The sequence below is a fragment of the Ochlerotatus camptorhynchus genome, unplaced genomic scaffold, assembly GCF_037179485.1.
Source record: "Ochlerotatus camptorhynchus isolate MF236.1 unplaced genomic scaffold, CSIRO-AGI_Acam_v1.1 ptg000361l, whole genome shotgun sequence".
NCBI lineage: Eukaryota > Metazoa > Arthropoda > Insecta > Diptera > Culicidae > Ochlerotatus > Ochlerotatus camptorhynchus.
Window position 1 is genome coordinate 11796867 of NW_027040849.1, and position 25883 is coordinate 11822749.

Here is a 25883-nt window from a genome sequence, read left to right on the forward strand (position 1 = left end):
CTGTCTTGTTATTTTATCTTAGTCTTATAATTATGACAATTGATCTAATATTATTGATTTTCACATACATTTGTCTTCCAAGAATTTGTACATACAATCTGTATCAGAAAGATATATTTTTATTAGTTTCAAAATTTTGAAACCATATGGGTTTGGGATCTCGAAACTTTCCTAGTCCTAAATGTATGTAATTTATTCTGTGTGAACTGCAGCATCTTTCAAAGCCATAATTTTAGAAATTATAAAATTCAAACTTCTATAATTTAATTTGGGTTCCTGTGTCTGAGATTTAACTGATGAGGATATATTCAAAATAAAAAAAAGCTTGTTACAAAATTCATTTATTACCTAACTCTGAGAAATTGAGATATTTGAATTAATGGGATCCGGACGCTATTTCATTACAAAAAGCATTAACAAACGATCATGGCTTTTTCGAAATCAGTAAGCTTTTAAGGCTCCCCCAATAGTTGTTATGAAATAAATATTATTAAAATTATTATTTCACCATTAAAATAGTAGTAAGCCTCAATGTCATATTATTGGTCACAGAAAACAATGTACCCAAAATCAAGTCCCCCGACGCAATTTAAATGCGAGTATTTATTTAACCGTAGTTTTGCAAAATAAAAACAAATGCAACAGGCCCCCTCTAGGCCCCTCCAGATAAATTTCCTATCTTCACCAATGCCAATCTCAGTCCTACGTCAGCATGTCGGTCGTGTCCCTAAGGCGTGATTTACATCATGTTATTCAAATAGGAGCAGGTTACCCGGGTATTCCGTCGCGCACATAACGGTTATTAAAAATCCTGGAATAAGCTGAATGCACAATTTCTTTAAAAGATTCATCGTTGACCAACAATTCAACAAATCTCCTTCATTGAAAAAAAAAACCATAATACTAAACGAGGCAGCAGCCCCATTCAATAAATTGGAGTGGCTCCGCCACTATTCGCAAAGTGTTTATCATTCCGCGAAATTAGAATGTTGAAATTCCACTCGCCATCCAATCAATGCAATGCTACTGAGTTGATATTTTTATTTGATATATTTTTTCTGACAACGGCAAGCCACTCCGTGCATACCCCCAAGGCGACCTTTGACTCACCTAGCAGTGACAGTGGATTATGCTGCAGAGTGATTAATAATTCGAGTAACAGGCGTGATGCCACAGAAATAAACCATCACCCACTGAGTTATTCGACATTTTTGTGTGTCGCCGTAAGTGTGGATGATTGTAGGCCTACCTCAGCATTCAAATTAAATGTTCAGAAAAACAAGGCGATGACGCCAAGGAGAAGTTAAAAAATTATGATACATTCACTTATTAACGCTCGCTCCCCTATGGAGCAATCGAAGAAGAGTAGGTACCTACCTCTGTACCGACGACAACGACGACGACGACGGTGATGATGAACCCAAGTGTGTGTCTGATTGGTGTGGCGGACGGAGATGACGGTGACGATGATGATGATTATGCAAATGTCAATATATGGGTAAATTGTGCGGTATGTGCCTCCGGAGTTATTTTATTCTATTTTTTTCAGGCTGCACTCGATTTTGCACACCTCATCGTCATCATTGTCGTTTTCGTCTTTGTCATCTTCGTCGTCGTCAGGTGAGAGTACCTTCCACTCGATGCTCCTAGACAAGGTTGTACAAGTAGCGCCGAGCAGTTGAAAGGTCCAATGGGACCTTTGCTTGAGTGATCCTTCAGATTGGCACACGCTACATTGTTTGATGTGTATGACTTGATTCCGGAGAATCGCATTTTGGCAAAGGTGTTGACAGGCAACCGCGAAATTTAAACAATGGACTGATCGCTAACACCTTAGATAGAGTTTTTCACAGCATCCGACATTACCTAAGAAAAAGCCTACAGAAAGAGATTGGTAACATGCGACCTGGCAGTTATGATTCATGTCACGATCGCTCTGAAGAGCATTTCAAATTCTAGCAGATCCGCGCAGAAATATGACATCACACTTCATTGCCAGAGGTCTCTCGAGAGGCCTCGCTGTCAACGGCTGCCGGCAATCCAACTCCACTCACATGCGGCTCGTGTCTGCACGAAATCATATTCAAGCAATTTGTACCTACTTTGGAATACCTACATCCTCTCTCTCCTGTTTGCTCCGAGTAGCGCTCTAGATCTTCATCGGCGTTTGTACTTTTTGCCAAAGCTCATCCATTATTCTTTCCGCCATACGGTCTGCCAAGAGGGCCAGCTCAGAACAAAATCTTGCATTGTTTTGGCGTTATTCTCCGGGTTCATGCTCAGCGCCATCGGTGCCGCGGGACAAATCCATTCCAATAGTATGATGATGATGATGAAGGCACTCTACAGAGCAAGCAAGGATGGTCCACTTGCGATTCGCCTTCGTCCGTATGATGATGCGCAGTCGACGAGGGGAAAACCATGAGAACTCATCTCATGGTTCGAAATCTAGATGACGACGACGACGGTGAAGACGGGGATGCAATAATTTTAAAGTGCCTATTAAGATTAGTACCTGGTGTGACTAAGAATTGTTACATATAAGCGCGTTCCAAGACCGAGAGACAAAGGAACTGTTTTCGTAGATCTTGGAGACAAAGCCCGTACCGCGTCAATGGCAATTGGCGACGGCGGTGGCGCAGTGAATGGAAAATGGGATTTTGAAACCTTCCTCTCGTCAGGTCGTCGTGGTTGTTTTTATTAGATCTAATTTATTTATAACGAGCATATGGCACGCTTGCGCCTGGAGATTAGCTCCGGTGCAGTCACTATTGACTGATTGCTTCACGTTGTTCTGAGCTGATTATCGTTCGATGCACGATCTAGTATCGGTTCTGCTAGTTTTTGCTCTCATTTAATCTACATATATCGGCACGTAAAAGCAGCTGCTTTTGGCTCATGCATATTTGTTGGAACTGCGGCAGCTAATTTAAATCTTCATATCGATGGAATATTTTGCGTTGTATATATTCTCGAGCAGCGTTCTGCATTTTAGAAACAAAGAACAAAAATGAACTTTCCGCAGAATCGCTTCATTTCGAGCAATATTATTTTCGATTAAGTCATTGTGTTTCTTGTTATCAACTCACGATGAGCATTTCTCCATGCCATGTCAAACATGCCTTGGCTATCGCTTGTTTCGTCAAACTCATCAGTTAATTTCATTTCAAGCAAAGACTTGTTTCAATTGACGCGATGACTCGAAAACTGCTTCCTTCGTTTTTTTTTCACTTTCTCTTCAATTCGGGGCTCATTCTACTTGTCACGCGTCGCGTGGTCAGGCATCAAAATATAGTATCTGAATAGTATCCGCACAATATCGGTTGCTGACAGGGATGACATATGAATTATACGTAGTAATAAATTGTTATGTCATATTAAACGAAAATTAAATTAACGAGGCCATTATGAAGTCCAAGGTTCCAAATACCGTACAATATGGGTATTTTTGGAACGGGAACGACGCGTAGATGCCAAAAATCAATATTTGACGCCGTTTTAGGGTATTTGACACTTCTTCTGAAATCTAAAGCCACCATCTTGAATTTCAAGATGCTGTCGAAAATCGATTTCCGCCATCTAGATGTCACCTGATTCTAAAAAAAATCGTCTTTTTTTAACCAAAGCCGCCATCTACGATTTTAAAATGGCGTCAAATATCGGTTTCTGGCCTCTAGACGACATGCCGATTCCTAAAACGACCTTATTGCTGGGCATTTGACAGTATTTCTCACTTTTTTTTCTGAAACCAGAGGATGATATTGATTTCCGGCCACTAGACGTCACCCCAATTAAAAAAATACCAATTTTGATGGGTATTCGACAGTATTTCCCACTTTTTCTGGAATTTGAAGCCGCCACTATGGATTTTAAAATGCCGTCGAATATCGATTTCTGGCCTCTAGACGACATGCCAATTCCAAAAACGACCTTATTGATGGGCAGTTGACAGTATTTCTCACTTCTTTTGAAACCAGAGGATGCGTCTGACATCGATTTTAGGCATCTAAGTGTCATTCCCGTTCCGAAAAAACTCATATTTTTGGGTATTCGACACTTTTCCTCAAATCGGAAGCCGCCACATTGGATTTCAAAATGTCGTCACCCCGATTAAAAAAAAATACTAATTTTGATGGGTATTTCAGTATTTCCCACTCTTTCTGGAATTGAAAGCCACCATCATGTACTTGAAAATGCCATCGGATATCGATTTTTGGCCTCTAGACGACATGTCAATTCCAAAAACGACCCTATAACTGGGAATTTGACAGTATTTCTCACATTTCCATAAATCTGAAGCCGCCATCTTTGATTTCAAAATGGTGGCAGATATCGATTTTCATTCTCTAAAAATCTTCCCGATTCCAGAAATACGTATATTCCCGTAAAAAAAAAGTACCACAGAGGCACAATGAAATGTATTGTAACCATACAATAAAATTTATTGTATTTACAATAAATCATATTGTCTACAACGATAAAATAACCATAGAATGTATTGTTTTCACTATAATATCTATGGTAAATGGGTCAATCTACAATAGAACAAGGGGGTTGTTATGTATCTTAACCATAGGGAAAATTACTTTTTCTCGAACAAAGATAAACCATTTACCATTAATTGTATTGTTGTTCTATTGTTGAAAATTATTACTATATGGGACGTATTGTAAATCTATTGTAATGACAATATGGTAAAATTTCTTGTACCATATGCGTACAATAAGATTGATTGTTGGCAATAGATTTTGATGTAATTGTATTTTATGCTATGGTAATTGTATTGTTATTTTTTCCGGGTTGTTGGGTATTTGAACGTATTTTCTACTTTTTCTTAAACTGGAAATGGCGGCTTTGGATTTCAAAATAGCATGGCAAATCAATTTTCAATCTCTTGGCGTCACTCCGATTCCAAAAATACCCATATTGATGGATCGGCATCAGTATTTCCCAATTTTTTTTTTCTGAAATCGAAAGCCGCCATCTTGGATTTCAAAATGTCATCGCACATCGATTGCCGGCCTCTAGACGTCACCCTGAATAAAAAAAATACCAATATTTATGGGTATTTACCACTTTTTATGAAATTGGAAGCCGCCATCTTGGATTTCAAAATGGCGTCGGTCATCGATTTCCGGCCTCTAGACGTCATTCCGATTCCTAAAATACCCATATTGATGGTATGAACAGTATGTCTCTCCTTTGCTGAAATCGGAAGCCGCCATCTTGGATTTAAAAATGGCGTCGGATATCGATTTTCAGCCTCTCAACGTCATCCCGATTAAAAGATACTTATATTGATAGGTATTTGACAATGAAATACGAAATAAACACGAGTTAAGCCAAAACAAACAGCAAGAAAACTGATCGAAAGTGGTTCTGTCACACAGAAAGCTCTCAAATAATAACTGTGTTGAGAGCCAACGCTCACAGAAGGGTAAACATCCTAGAAAAAGAAGATCCATTAGGATTTTGCAACATATTCAACAAGGGTGCTATACATTCAATAATGAACTGTATAAAGTTTTGGAAAAAAGTCATAACCAAATTCTAATTTTGGAGCTATAGAGCCTTAGCTGGTTGTGAACCCGTTCATAGTCTATTGAAGTCTGGGTCGGGATTTGCTAGCCGAAAGATTTCTGCTGCACAGGAAACAATCAGAATTTTAATCATCGCGGTGATCTCCCCTTTTTCTTCACTAACAGTCGATCTTGTTTTCCGTGCAGAGCATCAACGCTGCTGACGCCAGGAAGGCAGCTCCCACATACCTGGACCCTTCTTATCGACCCATCAACTCATGAACCAAGAACCAACGGGTTTACTTCCCTTGTTATGCCTCAGAACATCCCGGTGGTGCCAACTGGGATTGAGCCCAGGCCTGCTGGGGTGTGAGGGAATCACGCTTACCACTACATCACCGGCGCTGCTGACAGTTGATCACCCTGATTTGATTTACAGCAGTCGTAATTTAACCAGTGAGCACAGAATTTGATGCATTGTATCTGGTCGTCTTATTTCTGTTTGACGCTTATGACGGAAATGGGTCCCAAGTAGTGCTCCACTCGAATCATTCAGCCATCTGGTGCTCAGAAGAGGCCAGCTTCGAAGCAGAAGGCAGAGAAAGATGCAGCAGTGCTGGCTAAAACTCCTTGTCTCTCGAAGGTTTTCAGTAGTGAATCAAAAACTGAAAAAGATCCCGTTGCTCCTACTTCGCCCGATAAACCAGCTGAAACACCTAAACAAGGTTTCGAATCTTCTGAGGTGGTTGCTGCTTTTCCAAAGTGTACTGAAAATGCGAAGCTGGGTCTTCGAAAACATATGCTAGAACAATGTCCAGCGATCCTTCTACCTGGTTCCCAATCACAGAAAACCGTGTTTCTTTATTGACTAAATCTACAGTGAACCAAAATAAAAAGGAATCTGACTCGTACCTCACTGACTGACTCAACGCTGCTATCAACCGACCGACGGTTGTACTGGTAGTATTATTCGCTTTTTCGTAAACTCGATATTTCACACCAGATACGACAACGAAGAACAGCGTTTGAGGAAATGGCTCATCTACAGTTTATCGAAAAGTATGACTTTGCCATTTTTTATCAATTCAGTTTAATAATTCATCACTGGCTCATCAGGTTCCGTTTACTGCTTCTACTGCACACTCATGACAACAAACCGCGATGCGATTTCCAAAGAAGAAGGTTTCAATAATTGGAAGAAATCGGAGGAAAAAATGAAAACACATGAGCAAGGTCAGCCACATCGAGAAGCGGTACTGAAGTACAATTCAGGGTTGAAAATTCTCTGGGGAGAATCACCCGGGTGCGAGAGATATCATTCTCTGCGGTGAATCTCTGCTTGTCTCCTCGGAGATTTTTCGTGGCATCACTGGAGAGATTGTTAGACACAGCACGAGAGAGTGAGAGAGTTGACAGTTCACTGTTTTTCGGTTTATACACTCACTTCCTTGAGAAAGATGGCAGTGCAAATGCGTTATTGTTTCTCCAAAGATTCCGACAGAGCTGTGCGAACTTTTTGCACAAAGAAAAAAATGTGGTTTGACGACAATACCGAAAAGGTGGTTGTGAATTTTGTGCTTTGCAGGGCAAATGGAAAAACATTCAAAGTGGACACGGTATACAACTTGAACCGTTCTCGGCCGTGTTCCACTCCTGTTGCCACTTAGCCAACGACTCCACTCTCACAGCTTTCCGTACTCTTCCGGTTTATCTCCACCTGTAGCACTCGCTGTCCTCCGCCAGGGTGATGCCGATAGGGATCATACCGGCGATTACGCATACTGCTTCCGACGAGATGGTTCTGTACGCACTCACAACTTGCATGGCCATGAGCCATAATGTACTACTCGGTTTCCTTTGGTTCTGCTTTGTTTCCAGTTCTGCAACCCTGGCTGGACCTCCATACCTCAGTATAGACGTTAATATAAAAAATAAACTCTATAAAATCTTTGTATGCAACAACTGGGGCCTCCCTTACCTCAGTCGGTAAAGGCGCAGCTACAAAGCCCAGCATGGTGGCTGGGTTCGATTCCCGGCCCGGTCTAGGAATTTTTCGGGTTGGAAAATGTCTCGACGTACCTGGGCATAGAAGTATGATTGGACTTAGGGTAAACGCTCCTATAGTTGCGATACGTTAGAAGCGTTAGGTTCCTTTAGTTGTGTACGGAGACTCCATACACAACTATAGGAACCTAACGCTTCTAACGTACCGCAACTATAGGAGCGTTGACATTTATTCAAAATAGCAACCGTCTGATGCGTTGCTACCGGGTTGCTAAATTTATGAACTCACTACTTCCTAAGGTGCGGATTGCTATTTCCCCCACCTGAATAGCAACCTCCGGTACGCAAGTAGCGCTATGGTAGAGGTTGGTAAATGTGCCTTATTTACTCATTGGTACGGTTGCTCTAAGTTGAGAGCACGCAATAAGCTAATATGCGATATGCAATAAGCTTGAAATTCGGAGAAGAAGAAGAAGAAGAAGAAGTATGACCAAAGTCTTCACCGGGGTGATTCTCCCCGGTGAAGCAAAAGAACTCTCTACGTTGCTCCCTAGTGATCACTCATCCGCTCCGGTGTGTTGGACTGTTGGAGGTGCGAACGTCAGAAACTGTATTTGTTTGCGAAGTGAGAGAAGCGGTAGAAAGTGAAAACAAAATAAAGATCTCTCGGGTGAGTTTACTTTTGTCATAGTGCGAGGTGTCTTTTCAACTCATCACCCTGCTTAAACTGGTACAATTTGCGATGTTCAGAATCGAGTCACGTAGATAAGGAACTGGAAGCTCAGGTAAAAGAAAAACGGTTGTACTGGCGCGGAATTCTGCGTCGTACTATTGCTTTCATTATCTTTTTGGCGTAGGAAGTGACGAGATTATTGGCTCCAAACACAAAACGGCAACTGTTTGGGAATAATGGAACTCATTGCTCAATTTGATCCGCTTTTGATGAGTCACCTAAAGATTTTTGGGAATCCTGGAAGTGGTCGGGAATCGTATTTATCAACCACTGTTTATGAAGAAATTTTGCTACTAATGGCAAACAAGGTTCAAAGTTTCATCATAATGGAACTGAAAGCATCCAAATACTTTTCTGTATCAGTGTACTCACCACCAGATCTCACTCATACTGATCAGCTCACAGTAATCTTGCGATATGTTGTTTCTGGCAGACCAGTGGAAAGATTCTTGACTTTCTTGCAGCCCAACTCTCATAAAGCAGGTGACCAATCATAAACTTTGCTAGAATTTTTTAAAAATCAAGGAATTAATTTCGATGACTGTCGTCATATGACAACGCGTCTAACATGGCTGGTCTCTATTCGGGAATGCAAGCTCGACTTCTTGAGAAGAATCCATCTGCTGTTTTCGTTCCCTGTGCAGCTCATTCGTTGAACCTAGTAGGTCATGCGGCTGTCTCTAGCTCTGTAGAAGCTGTTAGTTACTTCAGCTTCGTTCAAAAACTGTATACATTCCTTTCTGCATCTACCTGGCGATGGAATATTTTAAACGAATTTTTGAAAGGCAATGAAAGGAAATTAACGGTTAAATCTCTCTCCGATACTCATTGGTCAGCACGTGCCGATGCAACTGAAGCTCTCCTTGAAGGATATGGAAGCATTAGGAAGACGTTGAGACATATTGAAGCCGCGAATGACCAATCTCTTGCGACAAGATTTGAATCGCGTTCACTAGCTGGTAGAATGGATCTCCTCGAAACTGCTTTGATGACCAAGATCTGGTGTCGCATTCTGTTACGCTTTAACGAGACAAGCGAAGCAATGTAGGGCATTGATGTCGATTTGAAGAAGGTGGTTGATTTGTATGATTCACTGGATTCATTTTTGCAAGGAGAGCTAAACCGTTTTGACGAAGTAGAAGGTGAAGCTGTCGCTCTTTGTGACACTGCGGAATACAGACCCACCAAAGGAAGACCACGGAAAAATCAACTCGCAACATCCAGTACATGCAAGGAGAACTTCAAGCGTCTATGTTTGCTGCTACGAATGGTTGCATTGTTCATTTAAATATGATTTTTTTTCTTTAGAGTAACATTTCAAAAAGGCATATTCAAAAAATGGACCTAATTTTTTTTTTTTAAATCATTTCATGAAAATGGTTGACTGGATCAAAATGACATCTTACCAAAAGTTGTAGGTAATTAAATTTACTCGGAGAAAAAAAATTACACTGAAAGAAAAAAATCGGTAAATTTATCGTAAAAAAAACAAAACCCCTTATTTTTCTTAAAACAACCCCTCTTCTATTTTTTATTTGTTTTTGTAATGAGATCTGAATTAATCCCCTAAAATTTGGAAAATAATGTTAGCTGGTAAGTTATTTCAAATTTTATTTAATCTTTAAAATTTGTATTGGTTTAAAATCATAAGTGAAATGCATATTTCTCATCAAAATATTTTTGTTTGTTAAAACGCATATTTTTTTTTTAATAAATTTGCCAACAATTTTTTTTTTGCTTAGTTCAGTTGTGGGGCGACCCCGGTGTAGTGGTTCACATCTATACTTCTCACGCCAAAGTCACGAGTTCAACTCTCACACCCGGATAAGTCACGAATGACCCAAGAGTGGTGCACGAAACGCGCGTATTTTTTTTTGTTTATTCAATAGATAATAAAAAAAAGCGAACATTCATTGGAGGAATTAATTGCTAAAATTTTCCAATCGCAAGATATTCTCGATCAATCAAATAAATTCGAATTTTTTTTTGCTCTATTCTAGTGTCCTGGAGACAAACTTACCTTAATTCGAAGTGTTTGTGGTTAATTGACAAGGTCATGTGATATTCTGTCATTGTGAGAATTTTTATGTAAAGGGCGAACACGAAATTATTGCGACACCGAAAATGTCATGCCAATTTTCTTATAATGTTTAGAATCAAACCAAAATTTTAGGGTAGTTTTATACATATATTTACTTCAAAAATCAAAAGAAAAGTTAATCGATGGAGCCTTGAGTGTAAAATTGAACGCATTTTCGCTTGATGCCCTCCATCAAAGTCTTTAAAGTGTCATCCGGTACCAGGTTCTCAGTTTTTCCATTTTCTTAACATGTCCTTCTCGTCTTTGACTGTCTTCTTGCTTTTCCTAAGTTCCCGCTTCATTATTGCCCAGTACTGCTCCACCGGGCGCAGCTCCGGACAGTTTGGCGGATTCATGTCCTTTGGAACAAAATGGACAGAATTGGCCTCATACCACTTCAGGACACTTTTAGAATAGTGGCATGATGCCAAATCTGGCCAAAATAGCGGAGCTTCGTCGTGCTTCTGCAAGAACGGCAAAAGGCGCTTCTCGAGGCACTCAGATTTGTAGATCTCGCCATTTACTGTGTCCTTTGTCACGAAAGGCTCACTCCTAAGTCCGCAAGAGCAGATGGCCTGCCAAATGAGATATTTGGAGGCGAACTTCGACATTTTCTTCTTCTTAAATTTGTCGTCCACATCGAACTTGCTCTTCCCGGTGAAAAACTCCAACCCCAGAATTTGCTTAAAATCGGCTTTTATATACGTTTCGTCGTCCATCACACAGCAGCCATATTTTGTCAGCATCTTTTCGTAGAGCTTCCGTGCCCGAGTTTTAGCCGTCGATTGTTGCCGCTCATCGCGGTTTGGGAAGTTCTGTACCTTGTATGTATGTAGTCCAGCTCTCTTCTTTGCATTCTGGACGTAGCTCTGCGACATGCCGATCTTTTTAGCCAAATCACGGCTTGAGACGTTGGGATTTGCTTTAATCATCCGCTTCACCTTTCCCTCCGTCTTTTTGTTCTCCGGTCCCGGTTTTCTTCCAGCTCCTTTGCCGTGGTCCAACGTCAACCGCTTCAACACTCTGGAGACGGTTGAATGGTGAATGTTCAACATTTTTCCCAACTGCCGGTGCGACAGGTCAGGAAATTCCAGGTGTTTGGAAAGAATTTGTTCTCTCAACTCGCGTTGGTTCACCTCCATTTTCGTTGCATCGAAAAACACGACTTCGAGTTTGACAGCATGTACACAATACACATCAATGAGAAAGTGTGCAAAATTTGGTTGATTTTACCCAATGGTAAAAAAGTTATGCCCTGTTGAATGTGTCGCAATAATTTCGTGTTCGCCCTTTACCACTTCAATATTGTTACGCATTTGACCACACATTTTTGGCTGTTGGGTACATTACCGAAGAGCTTTGGGGTTGATGTGGCTGGCAGTAAGTCGAGCGAACCTTGAATGAAAATTAACTCTTAAGCAACAATAATATAAGCTGGGCTTAGACTAGGCAATTCAAATGATCAACTCAGTTGAATTCAATTGGCTTTAAAAGTTGAGCCTGGTTCAACTTTTTTCAATTCAAGTGAGTTGATCATGCCAATTGAATGGCATGGTTTACACGTTCAACTTGCGTGAAAATCAGTTGAATTCAACTGACTTGATCAATTGACTTGCCCTGTCTAAACCCAGCTTTATGGTGGTCCTTAAAAGAACCGTTTTGTCGTGATGGTTGTGTAATGTTGAGCTTTCAACACGGATTAGACTGGCGAGCTGTATGTTGTTTGGAACGAGGGTGACTTGACATAGACAAAGATGGCCCACTGCGGTTCATGATGAGCAACTGAATCCGATCAGTAGCGGTGCGGCTTCATCCTCCTCCTTCGGTGAATCGAGGGCTCTTGAGGGCAGCCTTGATAGCTAGCTGCTTGCAGGGAGCCTTTCGTTGTGTACTGGAGAAAAATGTACAACGCCACTACCGGACACCACAACACACGGTGATTGAATAAGCACCGTTCGGCGAGACTGGATGGAATTTGATTTTGAAATCTGTATTAGAGAAAGCGCTTTTTGCAGCCTATCGGTGATAATTTTGATCACAATTGCAACAGTTGGACATTTGTGTAAGTTTCAAAAGTGACCTATTGAAAGATGATAAAGCGTTTATATAAGCAGAAAAGTAGAATTTTTTCAATAGATTGGCTTGTTTAGAATTAAAATCCATCCGCTAGAGCTATAAGTGGTGAAAAGCAGACCACTTTTGGTAACACGGTCTATTTTGGTTTTTTGAAGTTGCACCAACAATATGTTGCCGAAAGACATAATCATACGGCAAAATTATGGATTTCAACATTTTAGATCATTTCAAATGTTAAATAGTTGCGATGTCCAGCAACAAAATGTGTTTTATATGATTGTATATATTAACAATTCATTCTCAGGTATGGTGGCTGTCAGACTTACTCGTTTCTTTCTAGACGCAGCTGAAGAGAAACAAGTTTATAAGTCAATGCTCTCCAATAAACCCAAATCACATAAATAAGTATCCTGCGATGTAACAACTACCTAAAAAAGCATCCCGCGGAGTCTTTTGGCTATTTTATGCAAAGTTGCCAGATATACCAATTTATCGGTATTTATACCGATTTCCAAACTAGATACCGATTAGAATACCGATTTTTGAGAATTGGTACCGATTTATACCGAATTTATTAAATAATCAATATGATTATTGCCTGCTTGCGCTCGAATTTTGAAATTTAAAACAAAATCATCCTTAAAATGTCTTATGGATACTCTTTCGATTAATGTTTCAATTTCCTCACTGTTTCATCATGAATCGATAAACAGTCGATGGCTCTTTCTTGTAATTCCAGGGGAATCGGGATATACTTTATAAACATTATTCAACTTTCTGAACTATCTTCCACCTTACATCGTAAATTATTTTACGATTCCTCTCGGGAACTTATTTCGACTTACCTTGGAAGTTTCTTCAACCTACGCTTTCAACTTTCCCGGAACTTCAGGGATGCTTCCAGATTTTGATTGCGGATTCACACTAGCAGCAAGAACTTGTAAGAAGCTCTGACACTTCAGAAAAGTCCAGACTTTTGAGTAAGTTTCGATAAATTGAAGAATGTTTCAATAACTTCTGTTAAAATTCTAAAACCCGGTCCAGCGAACTCCAGTGAACTTTAGGAAACATCTTAAATATTTCTCGATGAACATTTCAAATGGTTCTATCTGCTTTGATCGATTCTCTTTATCGACTTTCTCTTTTGATAAGCACTGCTATGCGAACATATTTCACGCTAATTTTACCACATTGTTTGATAAAGGAGGTCCTTGTCTAGCGTCCAAAATGTCAAATACAACAGAGATAGGTTTTGCAGTTGAGTTATTAACGAAAGAGAGAGAGTCGATGGAGAGAATCGATTAATGCAGATAGGATCTTTTGACATGTTTATCTAGATTTTCGATACTTCACAAGTCCAAAAAACTTCTGGAAAATTTAATGGTTTTCAGGACATTTCCATTAGTTTCAGGAGATCTGAGAGAGCTTTAGGAAGCACATTGTGAGAACATTTTATAACTTTTAAAAATTAGATCAGAGAACTTCAATGCTGATGTTATAATAAATTCAAGAAAATTGTGAGAGCCCTTAAAAATTTTCGTAATTTTCAAGAAAGTCTAGCGACCTTCAAAGTTTATAAGAGATATTCCGGTAGTCTCAGTATAATCAGGGAAGTTCCAAGTATTTCAAAGATGATCAGAGCACTCCAAAACAGCCCGAGGAAAAATGGAATATTCCTAAGTACATTTCAGGAATGTTCCAAAAACTTCAGGGACATTGCGGGGTATTCAGGGATGTTTTCTGACCATTTGGAATTTTTTTTGGATCATTAGAACATCCCCCAAGAGCTCTTTCTTCCGGAATCAGGTCCTTGTTTTTTTGGACTGTTCCGTTAGCGCTTTGGCTTTCGACTTCCTCCAGAATTTTATTTCCAATCTACCTTAGGAAGTTTCTTCCGTCTTCTCCAGGAAGTTCAATTAAACTTCTCCCAGAAATTTATTTCGTCTAGTTCTGGAATGTTTTCCAGTGGTTTTTTGTTTGTTTCTTGACTTTTATTGGAAGGTTTTTCCGAGCTCCTTCTGGCTTCTTTTGTAAATGCCTAAATCTGAAATTTATTTCCGATTTCTGATACTTTTCTGTTTTTTTTTTCAATGCGAAATCTGATTTTTTTTTCTGAATGTTTCTTTAAATTTTCGCCAGAAGTTTCTCAATTTATGTCTTGGAAGTTTCGCGGATGATTTTCCGACTTCTCTTAGAACTTTCCTCAAATTTCCTCCAGGAGAGCTTATTTCTTCTTTCTCTGGATGTTGTTTTCAGCTTCCTCCAGAAGCTATTTCAAACATCCCCCGGAGTTTTTTTTTCTGGAATTTTTCGATCATAGTTCAAAAGATAAAAATTTTCGCTTACAAATTTTAAATTAATTAAAATAGTAAATACCAATTTTTTAAAACCTTTGATACCGATAAACTTTAAAACATTCTGGCAACGCTGATATTATGTATAATGGCAACCGGTTATGGCATAATCATTAGCAAATTGATATTTTTCCTCTCTCATACGCTCTCAATATCACGCGTGATATTGGAGTAAAATGTAATGCTTGATATTGATTTTACAAGCTCCTTTGATATTGCGAGACTATTCACAACGTGCAAAAATCAAGCTGTGAGTAGACACAAAAATGATTCTGTTGCTAGTTGCACCTCGTTTTCTTAGAAAGAGAAGGTATAATACTCACGTAACATTTGAAAAGGGCCTATCCTCGTTGATCGATTCTCTTCATCGACTTTCTCTTTGGTTTACCACGGCAACATAAACGAATTTCTCGCTAAGCTTGCAGCACAGTTCGATAGAAGATGATGTTAGCTTGCTCCTGAAACAACACACTGAATGGATAATTCATTTGCAGTCGTATTATTCGCGAAAGAGAAAATCAATGAAGAGAATCGATCAGCAATGATAGGCCCTTTTCTCGTGTTGCCCGAGAATGATGCTATCTCTTTTATCTCTTCATCGATGGCAGACACGAAGTGGCTGCAGCCAGCCGTTATAGAAGTTTCGGTTGCGTTCGGGTGTAAAGCCAAAATCATGTAATTCAATCTCACCACAGTTTGGTGAGATTTGCAGCTGGTGAGTTTTGTTAGCTTGACATTCCGAGCTGCAATATCACAGCTTGCAATATCAACCGCAGTTGTTTGCTTGTTGATTTTTGTCTACGAAAATCAAGCATGATCTTGTTCTTTGGTGAGATTTGATTTTTTGATATTTTTCCAACACTGATGTCAACATTGTAATTATAGTGCTGCTATATATTGGGAAGTCCTTCACCTGTTCTATTCAGTTCATCTCTCTTAGCTGTTCAAAAACTGATAACAATAACTGCAATGCATTGCAGGCACTTATGAATGCTGCCGATGAAATTGAAGAAGATTTTGTTCATGATAGTATTGTAGCAGAAAAATAATGGAGGAGTTTTCTAAAAATATATTATTTCATTGTAATGGGAACACTATTCCTTATTGTATTTCTTATTTACAAAATATCTGTAAAATTAAATAAATATATTTCCAGAGTTTTTACTTTTTAACGGTTTACTTTGTATAAATCCAAGTCAAAACGAACACGTGAACAGAGCCTGTTAGCTCAGTCGGTAAAAGTGCAGCCACCGACAAACCGACATGAATGACCATTAGACTGATGCAAAATTTGACTTTTTCGCTCCACAGTGCTTAAATGGTTTCAAATCGGGTCCTGATTAGCCTCCCAAAGTTACAACTCAATTGGTTAGAAACAGGCTTCGCACAAGCCATTTGAAGTTTACATGTAAATTAATATGGGAAATCTCAACTTTTTGTTCATTGCCTTCTAGTCTTTTTCCATTTTAAGCTACGAAACAGTTCGATAGCCATTCTTTTAGAAAATTTTCTCAGCTACAACTTTGCTCAAGATTGTTTCTATGTAAAACGAGGCAGGAAAAAGTTAATAATTATTTAATAGATTGATAAACTTATGACATGATCAAGCAGCTGCTCTCTAGGCAACACTGTATTTTGCAGTGTGACATAGTAGCCATGATTTTTGTGTCCTATCCAACGCCCCAGAAACACCAATGTTGCCTGCTGAGCAGTTGATTGAGCATGATCATAAGACATCAGCGCATAGAACCATTGATAACTTTCGATCCTTGCATTTAATCAAAAAGTGGTCTTGAGCAAAGTTGTAGCTGGGAAAATTTTCTACAAGTACGGTTGAAAACTTTTGAAGCAGACCGATATGGTGAATTATTAGATAGACATGAACAAAAATCTTGGTTTTACCATAGTAATTCCCATACAAACTTCACATGGTTTGTGCCATCTCAGTTTCTCACCAAATGGGTTCAAATTTTGAGAGGTTAGTCATGATTCGATTTGGAGTCGTTTAAGTATTGTGGAGCGAAAATTTCAAATTTTGCATCACTCTAATGACCATAGTAAAAACATTAAAATTTCTGACCAAAGCACACTACTGACATCTGGCTCCGTGTTCGCGGGAAATATTTAGCTAAGCTATGAATCCGCATGCAAAAGTTATGAATTGGTTCGTTTCTGATCTATTCTGGACAAACTATGTTTATCTAGATCAAAAAATCCTATGGTTTTGACAGTACGGATCACTGCACATTTAAAACAGCCGTTTACGATTTTCGGGCATAAGTCAAAATTAAGTGTCATGTCGGTTTGTCGGTGGTGCAGCTACAAAGCAAGACCATGCTGGAGGTGGCTGGGTTTGATTGCCGGTCCGGTCTAGGAATTTTTTGCGTTGGAAAATTTCTCGATTTCCCTGGGCATAGAAGTATGATTGGACTTGCCACACAATCATACCAACGCAAAAATTGTACAGGCATCGTAACTTCTCAATTAATAACTGTGGAAGTGCATCTTAGAACACTTAGTTGAGAGCACGCAATAAGCTAATATGCGATAAGCAATAAGCTTCAAATGCGAGGAGGAAGCAGAAGAAGACGTGAAAAGGGGCTATCAGCTTTTCGTAAACATTGTATGACTCTCTCGTGCCAACCGAAGATTTCCCACGCAAACCAACAACATTATCGGCTAGAGCCCTTTTCACATGTTATTATTTAATTGTAGATTGTCTCTCTTCTATAGATTTTATTTTCTGAAATCAACCTTCAATCTGTAAGCGATATAAAAATGTAATAATTAATTTTAAAACAATCAACTTGGATATGGAATGTAGAAAAATGTTATAGAACAACGTATATTGATCTCCTTGGATTTGTTTTCCGTTGATCTTGTTTTCCGTGCTGAGCACCAATGCTACCGACGCCAGGGAGGCAGCTCCCACACCTGGACCTTACCTATCAACCCATCAATTCAGGAACCGGGGACCAACGACTTTACCTCCCTCCCGAAGGAAGGCGTAATCAGAGATGTTATGCCTCAGAACATCCCGGCGGCGCCACCTGGGATCGAACCCAGGCCTGCTGGGGTGAGAGGTAATCACGGTTACCACTACACCACCGGCGCCGCTAACGTATATTGATGATACCAAGCAATAATAATTGCAGAAATAATAATATTATTTGTCCACCTGCTTGTATGCAAATCCCCCATAGTGCATTGGTAGCAGCGGAAATGTGAGCAATGTTTCATTCAAATCGGTAGGGGTCGAGACAAAACTGACATTTTTTAAGCGTATTGGGCTGGCAATGCGCTTCATCGATTCAATGCTTTTCCTGTGCATTCAGAAATTACGTTTGGATTTGTTTTTCGCTCCATCTACAAAATGTGCACAGCTTAGCATTGCGTGCAGTCGAGAGGGAATCCAAGTTGTCGTGTTGGGTGATTTTAATTGCTATCATTATCGAACAATGCGTTAATCCGTTTAAGCTGAGCAAACAAATTATTGCGATTTGATCAGGAACAGACAAGGTAACTGAATGCACGCATCACTAATAAAAAAGCAAGGAAGTTGCAACGTACACTGGAGTCGCTTTTTACGCGGGTGATACGTCCCGCGTAAAAAAAACCGCGTAAAAAAAAACCGCGTAAATTCCGGAATCCGCGTAAAAAAAAACCGCGTAAATTCCGAAATCCGCGTAAAAAAAACCGAGTAAAAAAAGACCGTGTAAGAAAAAACCGCGTAAAAAGCGATATACCGCGTAAATCCAGAAATCCGCGTAAAAAAAAACCAAAATCCGCGTAAAAAAAAACCGCGTAAATTCCGGAATCCGCGTAAAAAAAAACCGCGTAAAAAAAAACCGTGTAAAAAAAAACCGCGTAAAAAGCGACTCCAGTGTACCATTTCGACAATGTCCGTCAGCCTTAACCCTTGAACTTCAACGCGAATCCTTTCACGCCGAGCAGCTATTTGGTGCGCAGGTCGTAGTTTTGCCTCGATGTACCTTTCACACTGCCGCAGGTTAAGACCTCATTTTGCCGCCATTAGCATCCATCGGAGCTACTTACATTCCCCCATATGTCACATCAACCACCACCACCACCACCGCACTGACCTTTGCACGATGATGATCTATTGGTTCAAGCTCAAAATTGCCACCAGCTTTGGATTCTCGGAACGGAATTCTTTCCTAGTAGATCACCAAAATAGGCATTATGGCAATTTTCCATGCATTTAACACCGGACAGCCGAATCGGATGCGATGCCTTTTAATGCCCTAAATGCCCGGTGGCTGTGGTGACGTCATTGCGCATATCTCAGTTGTCATTGAGCGGTCTATAGGAGCTGAAAGGATTGCGGTCTTCTTCGGTGATTTTTCACAATGAAAAAAAAAAACATAGGACTATAATTGTTAATTTGTTGCCATAGTTGAAAGGAATAACATTGCGCGCTTGTTTGAAGTGGAGCAGACGAGCAAAAACTATGACTCAAAAAAAAAAGGTTTACTCTTATGAAGCGAGTAAACGGTTCATGAATTTGAAAAGTAGGTACCCTTTCTGCAATATCACTCAGATGGGCTCGAAGGAGCGCGTGGGTTGAAGGTTTTGCTGCTACCTTTGAAGATGATTTATGGCACACGACGAGCGGCAACGAGGCATCGAAGTCGAAGGTTGTCTTTGTCGAATTTGTACCGATTTGTGCACCGCAAACAATCGGTGATCATCAGTCATAGTTTTTGCGATCGTCAGAAGAGATCGTTATTTGGCGCGAAATGAAATTAGGCCATTTTAAGCGCTGGTTTTGATAAGTGCTGAAAATTGACATTTAGCTGCTAGTTGTCTCCGTTTAAGAACGGATACGAATGAATCGTAAAAGATCAAATCAAGTCCATAACGAATGGCGAAACAAACTCAAGTCATGCCTGCCAGCTAACAACTTGAATAGGTCCTAACTCGAAAATTGGGTTCAAAGCTTAATGTGCTAATCATCAAAACTAAATAATGACTTAATCCTCTCCTCTATCCTCAACATCAGAAACCACACACACAGACGGGACTAAGAGTCAAGAATCGTTAACCTTTAATTAGCGCAGAACTAACCTGTGCGGTGTTCCTAGCACCGACTACTGCCCACATACACACACACACACATTAAAGGTCTGACCTTTAATTGCATCCAATTTTGACTAATATGATCAAATTTGTACACATCAAACTTGTGTTTAACTCGCGAAATCTACCGCGCCGACGCAGAAAGGGGAGATGAATCCAAATTGTCGGCATATTAGCGGTGCGAGATAGAGACAGTGTAAGAAGAGCGTGAAAAAGTACCCCATCCAAGCCTGCAATCATGGCTGATTCAAATTAATCTCATTATTTCTTGAACCACCGTTTTACCGCCGCTAGTTCAACCGAACGGTTGGATTTGTTTACTCACTCTGGGTACTGGCAAACTTTGGCTCATTCGGCGAAGGTACTAGCAGGCATTAGACCATCAGGGTACATACTTGTTCAATCGGCGCTCATTGCTTAAAAAGCTGCACGCTGCTTTTGCAACACGATAACTGCGATTTTCTTGATGATTGTTATTACAGTTGGACTAATAGTTTTCTTTAGATATCATTTTTTTTTTTCGCACGCTTCGAATACCTTCTTCGGTGACCTTCCGAGGGCCAGTCCGCCGCCGACTGCATTCTACGTCCAACGACCAACGACGGCCGGAGATGGTGCAACCGAATTGATGCATAGTAAAAATTAATCTAACCGTAAATTATCATCGCTGGACGTGATCTACGCAGAAAAGCCGCACAGTTTAGGACTGTAGTCCAGTTCCAGTGCGCACTCGTGGCGGCAGCCATTCGGATTGATAGTACAAGTCGGAGCTTTCATTGTGCTTCCATTACTATCATCAGCGGTGGCCTTTTGGAAGAACATTCATTGGTTGGGATTTGGTTTGCTGAAAGCGAACTCTCGAAATCGTACATACCTTTAGCAGATTAAAGGTTGAATGGAAAACAAAATTTTAAAAATGCAATTCTTTTTCACATTTTACTTGGCTTAAAAACCAAGTTGTTCATCAAGAAGCTGTCCTCACGCCGTCAATTCGAACAAAGAGGGAGTTATTATTTTGATCCAAGGAATGACACAAAACATGATAATTTGGTGATATAAGGTACACCGGAGCAAGTGGGACCTACAAATTTGATAGTTAAGCATTATGTGATTGTGTAATCTACAATAGTTCAAACTTTGAAATCACAGTAACTATCTGTAGGCCTCACTGCACAATTGTACGCCCATAATAAATCAGATATTCATCTTTAAAAAATCTGAAAGTGTTATTTAAAAAATGGGCAGATATAAGTGGGATCTATTTTTGATTTTGAAAATAACTATCGAAAAATTTAAATTTCTCATATTATATATATAGTACATATTTTGTTTAAATGGACCATCCAAAAACACCTTAACGCTTCGTAAAAACAGCACTTCGCATACGAACAGAACGGCACATATTATGTAGACAGAGTCAAAGGTACCATTAAATGAAAAGGGATACGTAAAGTTGGGAATTCAAGCCTTTCCAATAGATCAAATAAATGTTCGCAATTGTGAAATACCTAACAAATCAAAGGCAATTTTGTGCTGGGTTGAGTCGAGTTGAGTGTAGGGTACATGAATGTCGAAGGGAATAATTCTCGATGAACATTTCAAATGGTCCTATCTGCTTTGATCGATTCTCTTCATCGACTTTCTTTTTCGTCAATAACTCAGCTGCAAAACCTTTCCCTGTTGTATTTGACGTTTTGGACGCTAGATAAGAACCTTCTTGATCAAACTAGATGGTAGAATTAGCGCGAAATCTGTTTGCATAGTAGTGGTTATGAAAAGAGAAAGTCGATGAAGAGAATCGATCAAAGCAGATAGGACCATTTGAAATGTTCATCGAGAATTGCTAGTGGCAAAGAAGCAAGAAAAAATACTGGTGGTGTGGTCAGAAACGTTCATATCATTATCGCTTTTCAAACAATAAACGAGTGAGTCCAGTCGTGGGCTAGACTGATGATCTTTTGTGTAACTGTGGACTTCGGATTACACGGAAACCAATACCACTGGAAAAGCTGCGCAGAGAAATCCACACACCGGTGAGTTCGTTTCATGCTAACTAGTACTAACAAAAATGGATCCTTCTCACAACAACTTTCAGCCGCCTCCTCCTCCTCCCCCTTATATGCCGCAACAACATGCAAACCCTAATGATAATGCATTTGCGCGACTGGTGGACCAGCTTAATTTCTCTAATGTGCAGGGAATCAAAATGAACGATTCAGATAAAGATAATGGCATTCTCATTTTGGTTACACTCATAATTAGTACAAATCTAGAAATCACAATGGACAGTTCTGGAAACGATGATGCGATTATCATTTGTGTTACAGATCATGATCATATGAAATAGCGATAATCTCAGATCATCATCATCAGCTCTCGTCACTGAATCCCCATTTAAGACAAGGCTAATCAAATACCCTATAACATGTGAATTTTCGGAATGAGGATGACGTATAGAGATCGAAAATCGATGTTTGCCGCCATTATGAAATCCAAGATGGTGGCCATCGATTTAAGAAAAACTGTCGAAAATTGATGTCCGCCACCATTTGGAAATGCAAGATTACCCTGCAATGTGGGTATTTTCGGAACAGGGATAGCATGCAGATGTAGAAAATTAATATCTGCCGCTATTTGGGAATCCAAGATGGCAGCTATTGATTTTAGAAACAACTTTTCCCAACAAGGTGGGCATTTTTGAAACCGGGATGACGTGTAGATGTCTAAAATTGATGTCGGCCGCCATGTTGACTAGTGTATTTGTCAGTTCTATTTAAAACCGAAGGCCGCCAAATTGGATTCCAAAATGGCGGTTGACATCGATTTTCAACATCTACACATTATTCCGGTTCCAGAAATTCCCATATTGTAGGGTATTTGACAGTTTTTTGTTCCGAAACCAACGGCCGAGGTGAAGGATTTCAAAATGGCGACCTACATTGATTTTCAAAATATATGTGTCTCCCGATTCCAAAAATATCCGTATTGTAGGGTATTTGATCTCTAGAACAACTTTTCCGAAGGCAGCAAGTTCCTAGATTTTGAGATACATTACAAAGTGATTGTTATCATATCAGTAGATTATCGTTTTTGTTGCTGAAAATGATAATGCATGATCTTACTGTACACGGATCATGATTCCGTTAACTAGTATTTTTATCGTCGGTAAGCATCGGAAGATAGCATTTTCTTGATTCCCTGCTAATGTGACGCTGGCGAACGTTACCACTCAGTTAGAAGAAATGCGGGGTGAAATGAACAATTTGCGGGCAGAGAACTATAGACTCCACAGTGTCATTGGTGAACTTCGCGCTTACCCACCACATGTGTCGAGCACACCGCATCGCAATGCCCCTACGCACGGTGACGGGGTACGCGGTCATCGGTACGGTGAACCCGAGGACAATTTCGACGGTAATAGTGATCATGTGTCAGAGAATAGCCGGATTTCTCGGAGCAGCGAAATCGCAAGTGCGCGTGGTGAAGTTAATACGATGGGAACGGCTAACTTGACAGTTTCGGAAGTTGAATCAGCATCTAACGAGTTTTCCGGTACTGACTTTTATCCGGTACTAAAGTGGATTCAAGATTCCGAGGAAATGGCCGAGTCGATCGGGTTGTCGGATTTGCGGAAATATGTTGTGGCGAAAAGAAAACTAAAAGGACTAGCAAAAGCGTCGTTAAATACGGTGCGGCATGTTACGAACTGGAACGCGCAGAAAGATTTTCTCGTGGAGGAGTTCTATTGTCGCGAGAACAGTGCGGTGATCCATGAAAAGCTTCGAAATCGAAAAAAAAAAGTGCTACGGAGACAGTGTTTGAATATTATTTGGTGATGAGAAAGCTCGGTGCAAAAGCAGATTTAGAAGCAGAAGCTATTATTTCGTACACAATGAATGGCATATCGGACGATAGTGCGGAGAAAACGGTGTTATATGGTGCCAAAACGGTCGACGAGTTTAAGGAGAAGCTACGTATCTACCAAAACATCACAAATAGTAAGCCTTCGTCTGCAAACGTGCACACACCGGAACGGAACCAAAACAGAGCAGGAGGTCGCGATAGTGCATACCGCCAAAAAAGTAGTACTGTGGAGGCCAGACGTCCCGTTTGCCCGAAAGACAAGAGATCCGTTAAATTGTGCAATGCAAAGTCCGTTGTGGATGGAGGGACATTCTTGTCCGTGATGGTTGGTACTGAGCCTATGTGGGTGTTTTTTGATTGCGGTGCTGCAGTATCTCTCATTCGCGTCGACGTGTTTGAAAGGCTGAACCTGTCACTGAACGAAACGGAGAAGCAGGGACGGCTGTGTTAGAAATACGGATCGCTGAAACGGTAATGCCGCTCAAGTTCTGCGTGATGTCAACGGAGAACTTGAGCATGGAAATGCTGCTTGGAAGGAATTTGCTGATGTACGGTGATGTAAAGGTGTCGGTAGCTGGATCAAGGTTTTTCCCTAAAGAGGACAACTTCGTGCACTGTATCGAGATTGCTCCTGAATCCCCAGATGATTCGTTTTCGCACATTGCAGATCCGTCAATTAGACAACAAACGATGAACCTTGTGAGCAACTACAACCCTCACAAATCGGCGACATCGGACGTCAAGTTGAAGATCGTTTTGAAAGAGGAGTCCCCGATCCAACAACTTCTCCGTCGCTTTGAACCATTGGAGAAGGAAATCGCTCAGAAGCAAGTAGATCAATGGCTGAACGATGGCATCATTCAGCCAAGCACATCGGAGATCAGTAGCCCCATTGTACTGGCTCACAAAAAAGACGGATCTAGAAGGCTTTGTGTAGATTATCGGCGATTGAATAAGGTTCTAGTTCGCGATCATTTCCCTCTACCGTTAATCGAAGATATCTTGGATGACTTACATGATGCAAGAGTGTTCTCTACTTTGGATCTGGAGAATGGCTTCTTCCACGTTCCGGTCGACGGAAGCAGCCGTAAATACACGTCTTTCGTAACCCCTTTTGGGCAGTACGAGTTCCTTGTAACACCCTTTGAATTGAGTACCTCTCCGACCGTATTCCAGCGGTACATTAACGATGTTTTTCGGGATTTGATCGAATAGAAAGTGGTGGTGGTCTACATCGTCGACCTTCTAATTCCTGCAAAGGACGAGCAAGAGGCGTTGGAAAAGTTGTCGACAGTATTGGCAGTAGCAGAGCAGCATGGATTGAAGATTAAGTGGTCGAAATGTCAGTTCCTCATGCGGAAGATAGAATACCTGGGTTATCAAGTTGAAGAAGGGAAGATAAAACCGACGGAAAACAAGACAGCAGCAGTAAAAAATTTCCCCGATCCAAAATCTTTCAAGGAAATTCAGCGCTTTCTGGGATTGACTGGATACTTCAGAAAGTTCATACAAAATTATTCTGCTATCGCAAAATCGTTGACCGATTTGCTGAAAAATGATGCTGTTTTCGTGTTTGGTCCAGAGCAAAAAAGAGCTGTGTAGCGGTGAAAAGAGGCCCTGACAAGCAGACCAACATTGGCGTTGTACCATCCGCAGGCGGAGACGGAGTTGCGAACGGATGCTAGCAAGATCGAATATGGAGCAATTCTATTGCAAAAAAGTGTGGCAGATGGTAAATTCCACCCAATCTACTACTACAGCAGAAAAACTTTACCGGCGGAGGCGAACTACCCAAGCTATGAGCTCGAAGTCCTAGCAATTATTTCAGATTTGAAAAAGTTTCGGGTCTACCTATTCGGAGTATCGTTACTGATTGCTCCGCGTTTAAAATGACGATGGAGAAGAAAGACATTGCTCCAAGAATCGCAGGATGGGCGCTTTTATTGGAAGAGTACAACCAACAATCAATACGAAACTAACGATTTTAAATTGGCTAACCACTTTAGTAGCCTATTGGTCCCAAGCAAACGATTAACGTACCCTATTCTAGTTGACATTCTATTACTACACTATGTTTGTTTTGATTCGCTATGAAAATGTGACAGATAACATCAGGGGTGTGTGGATTCATGCAGAACATGCAGGGGTGAGTG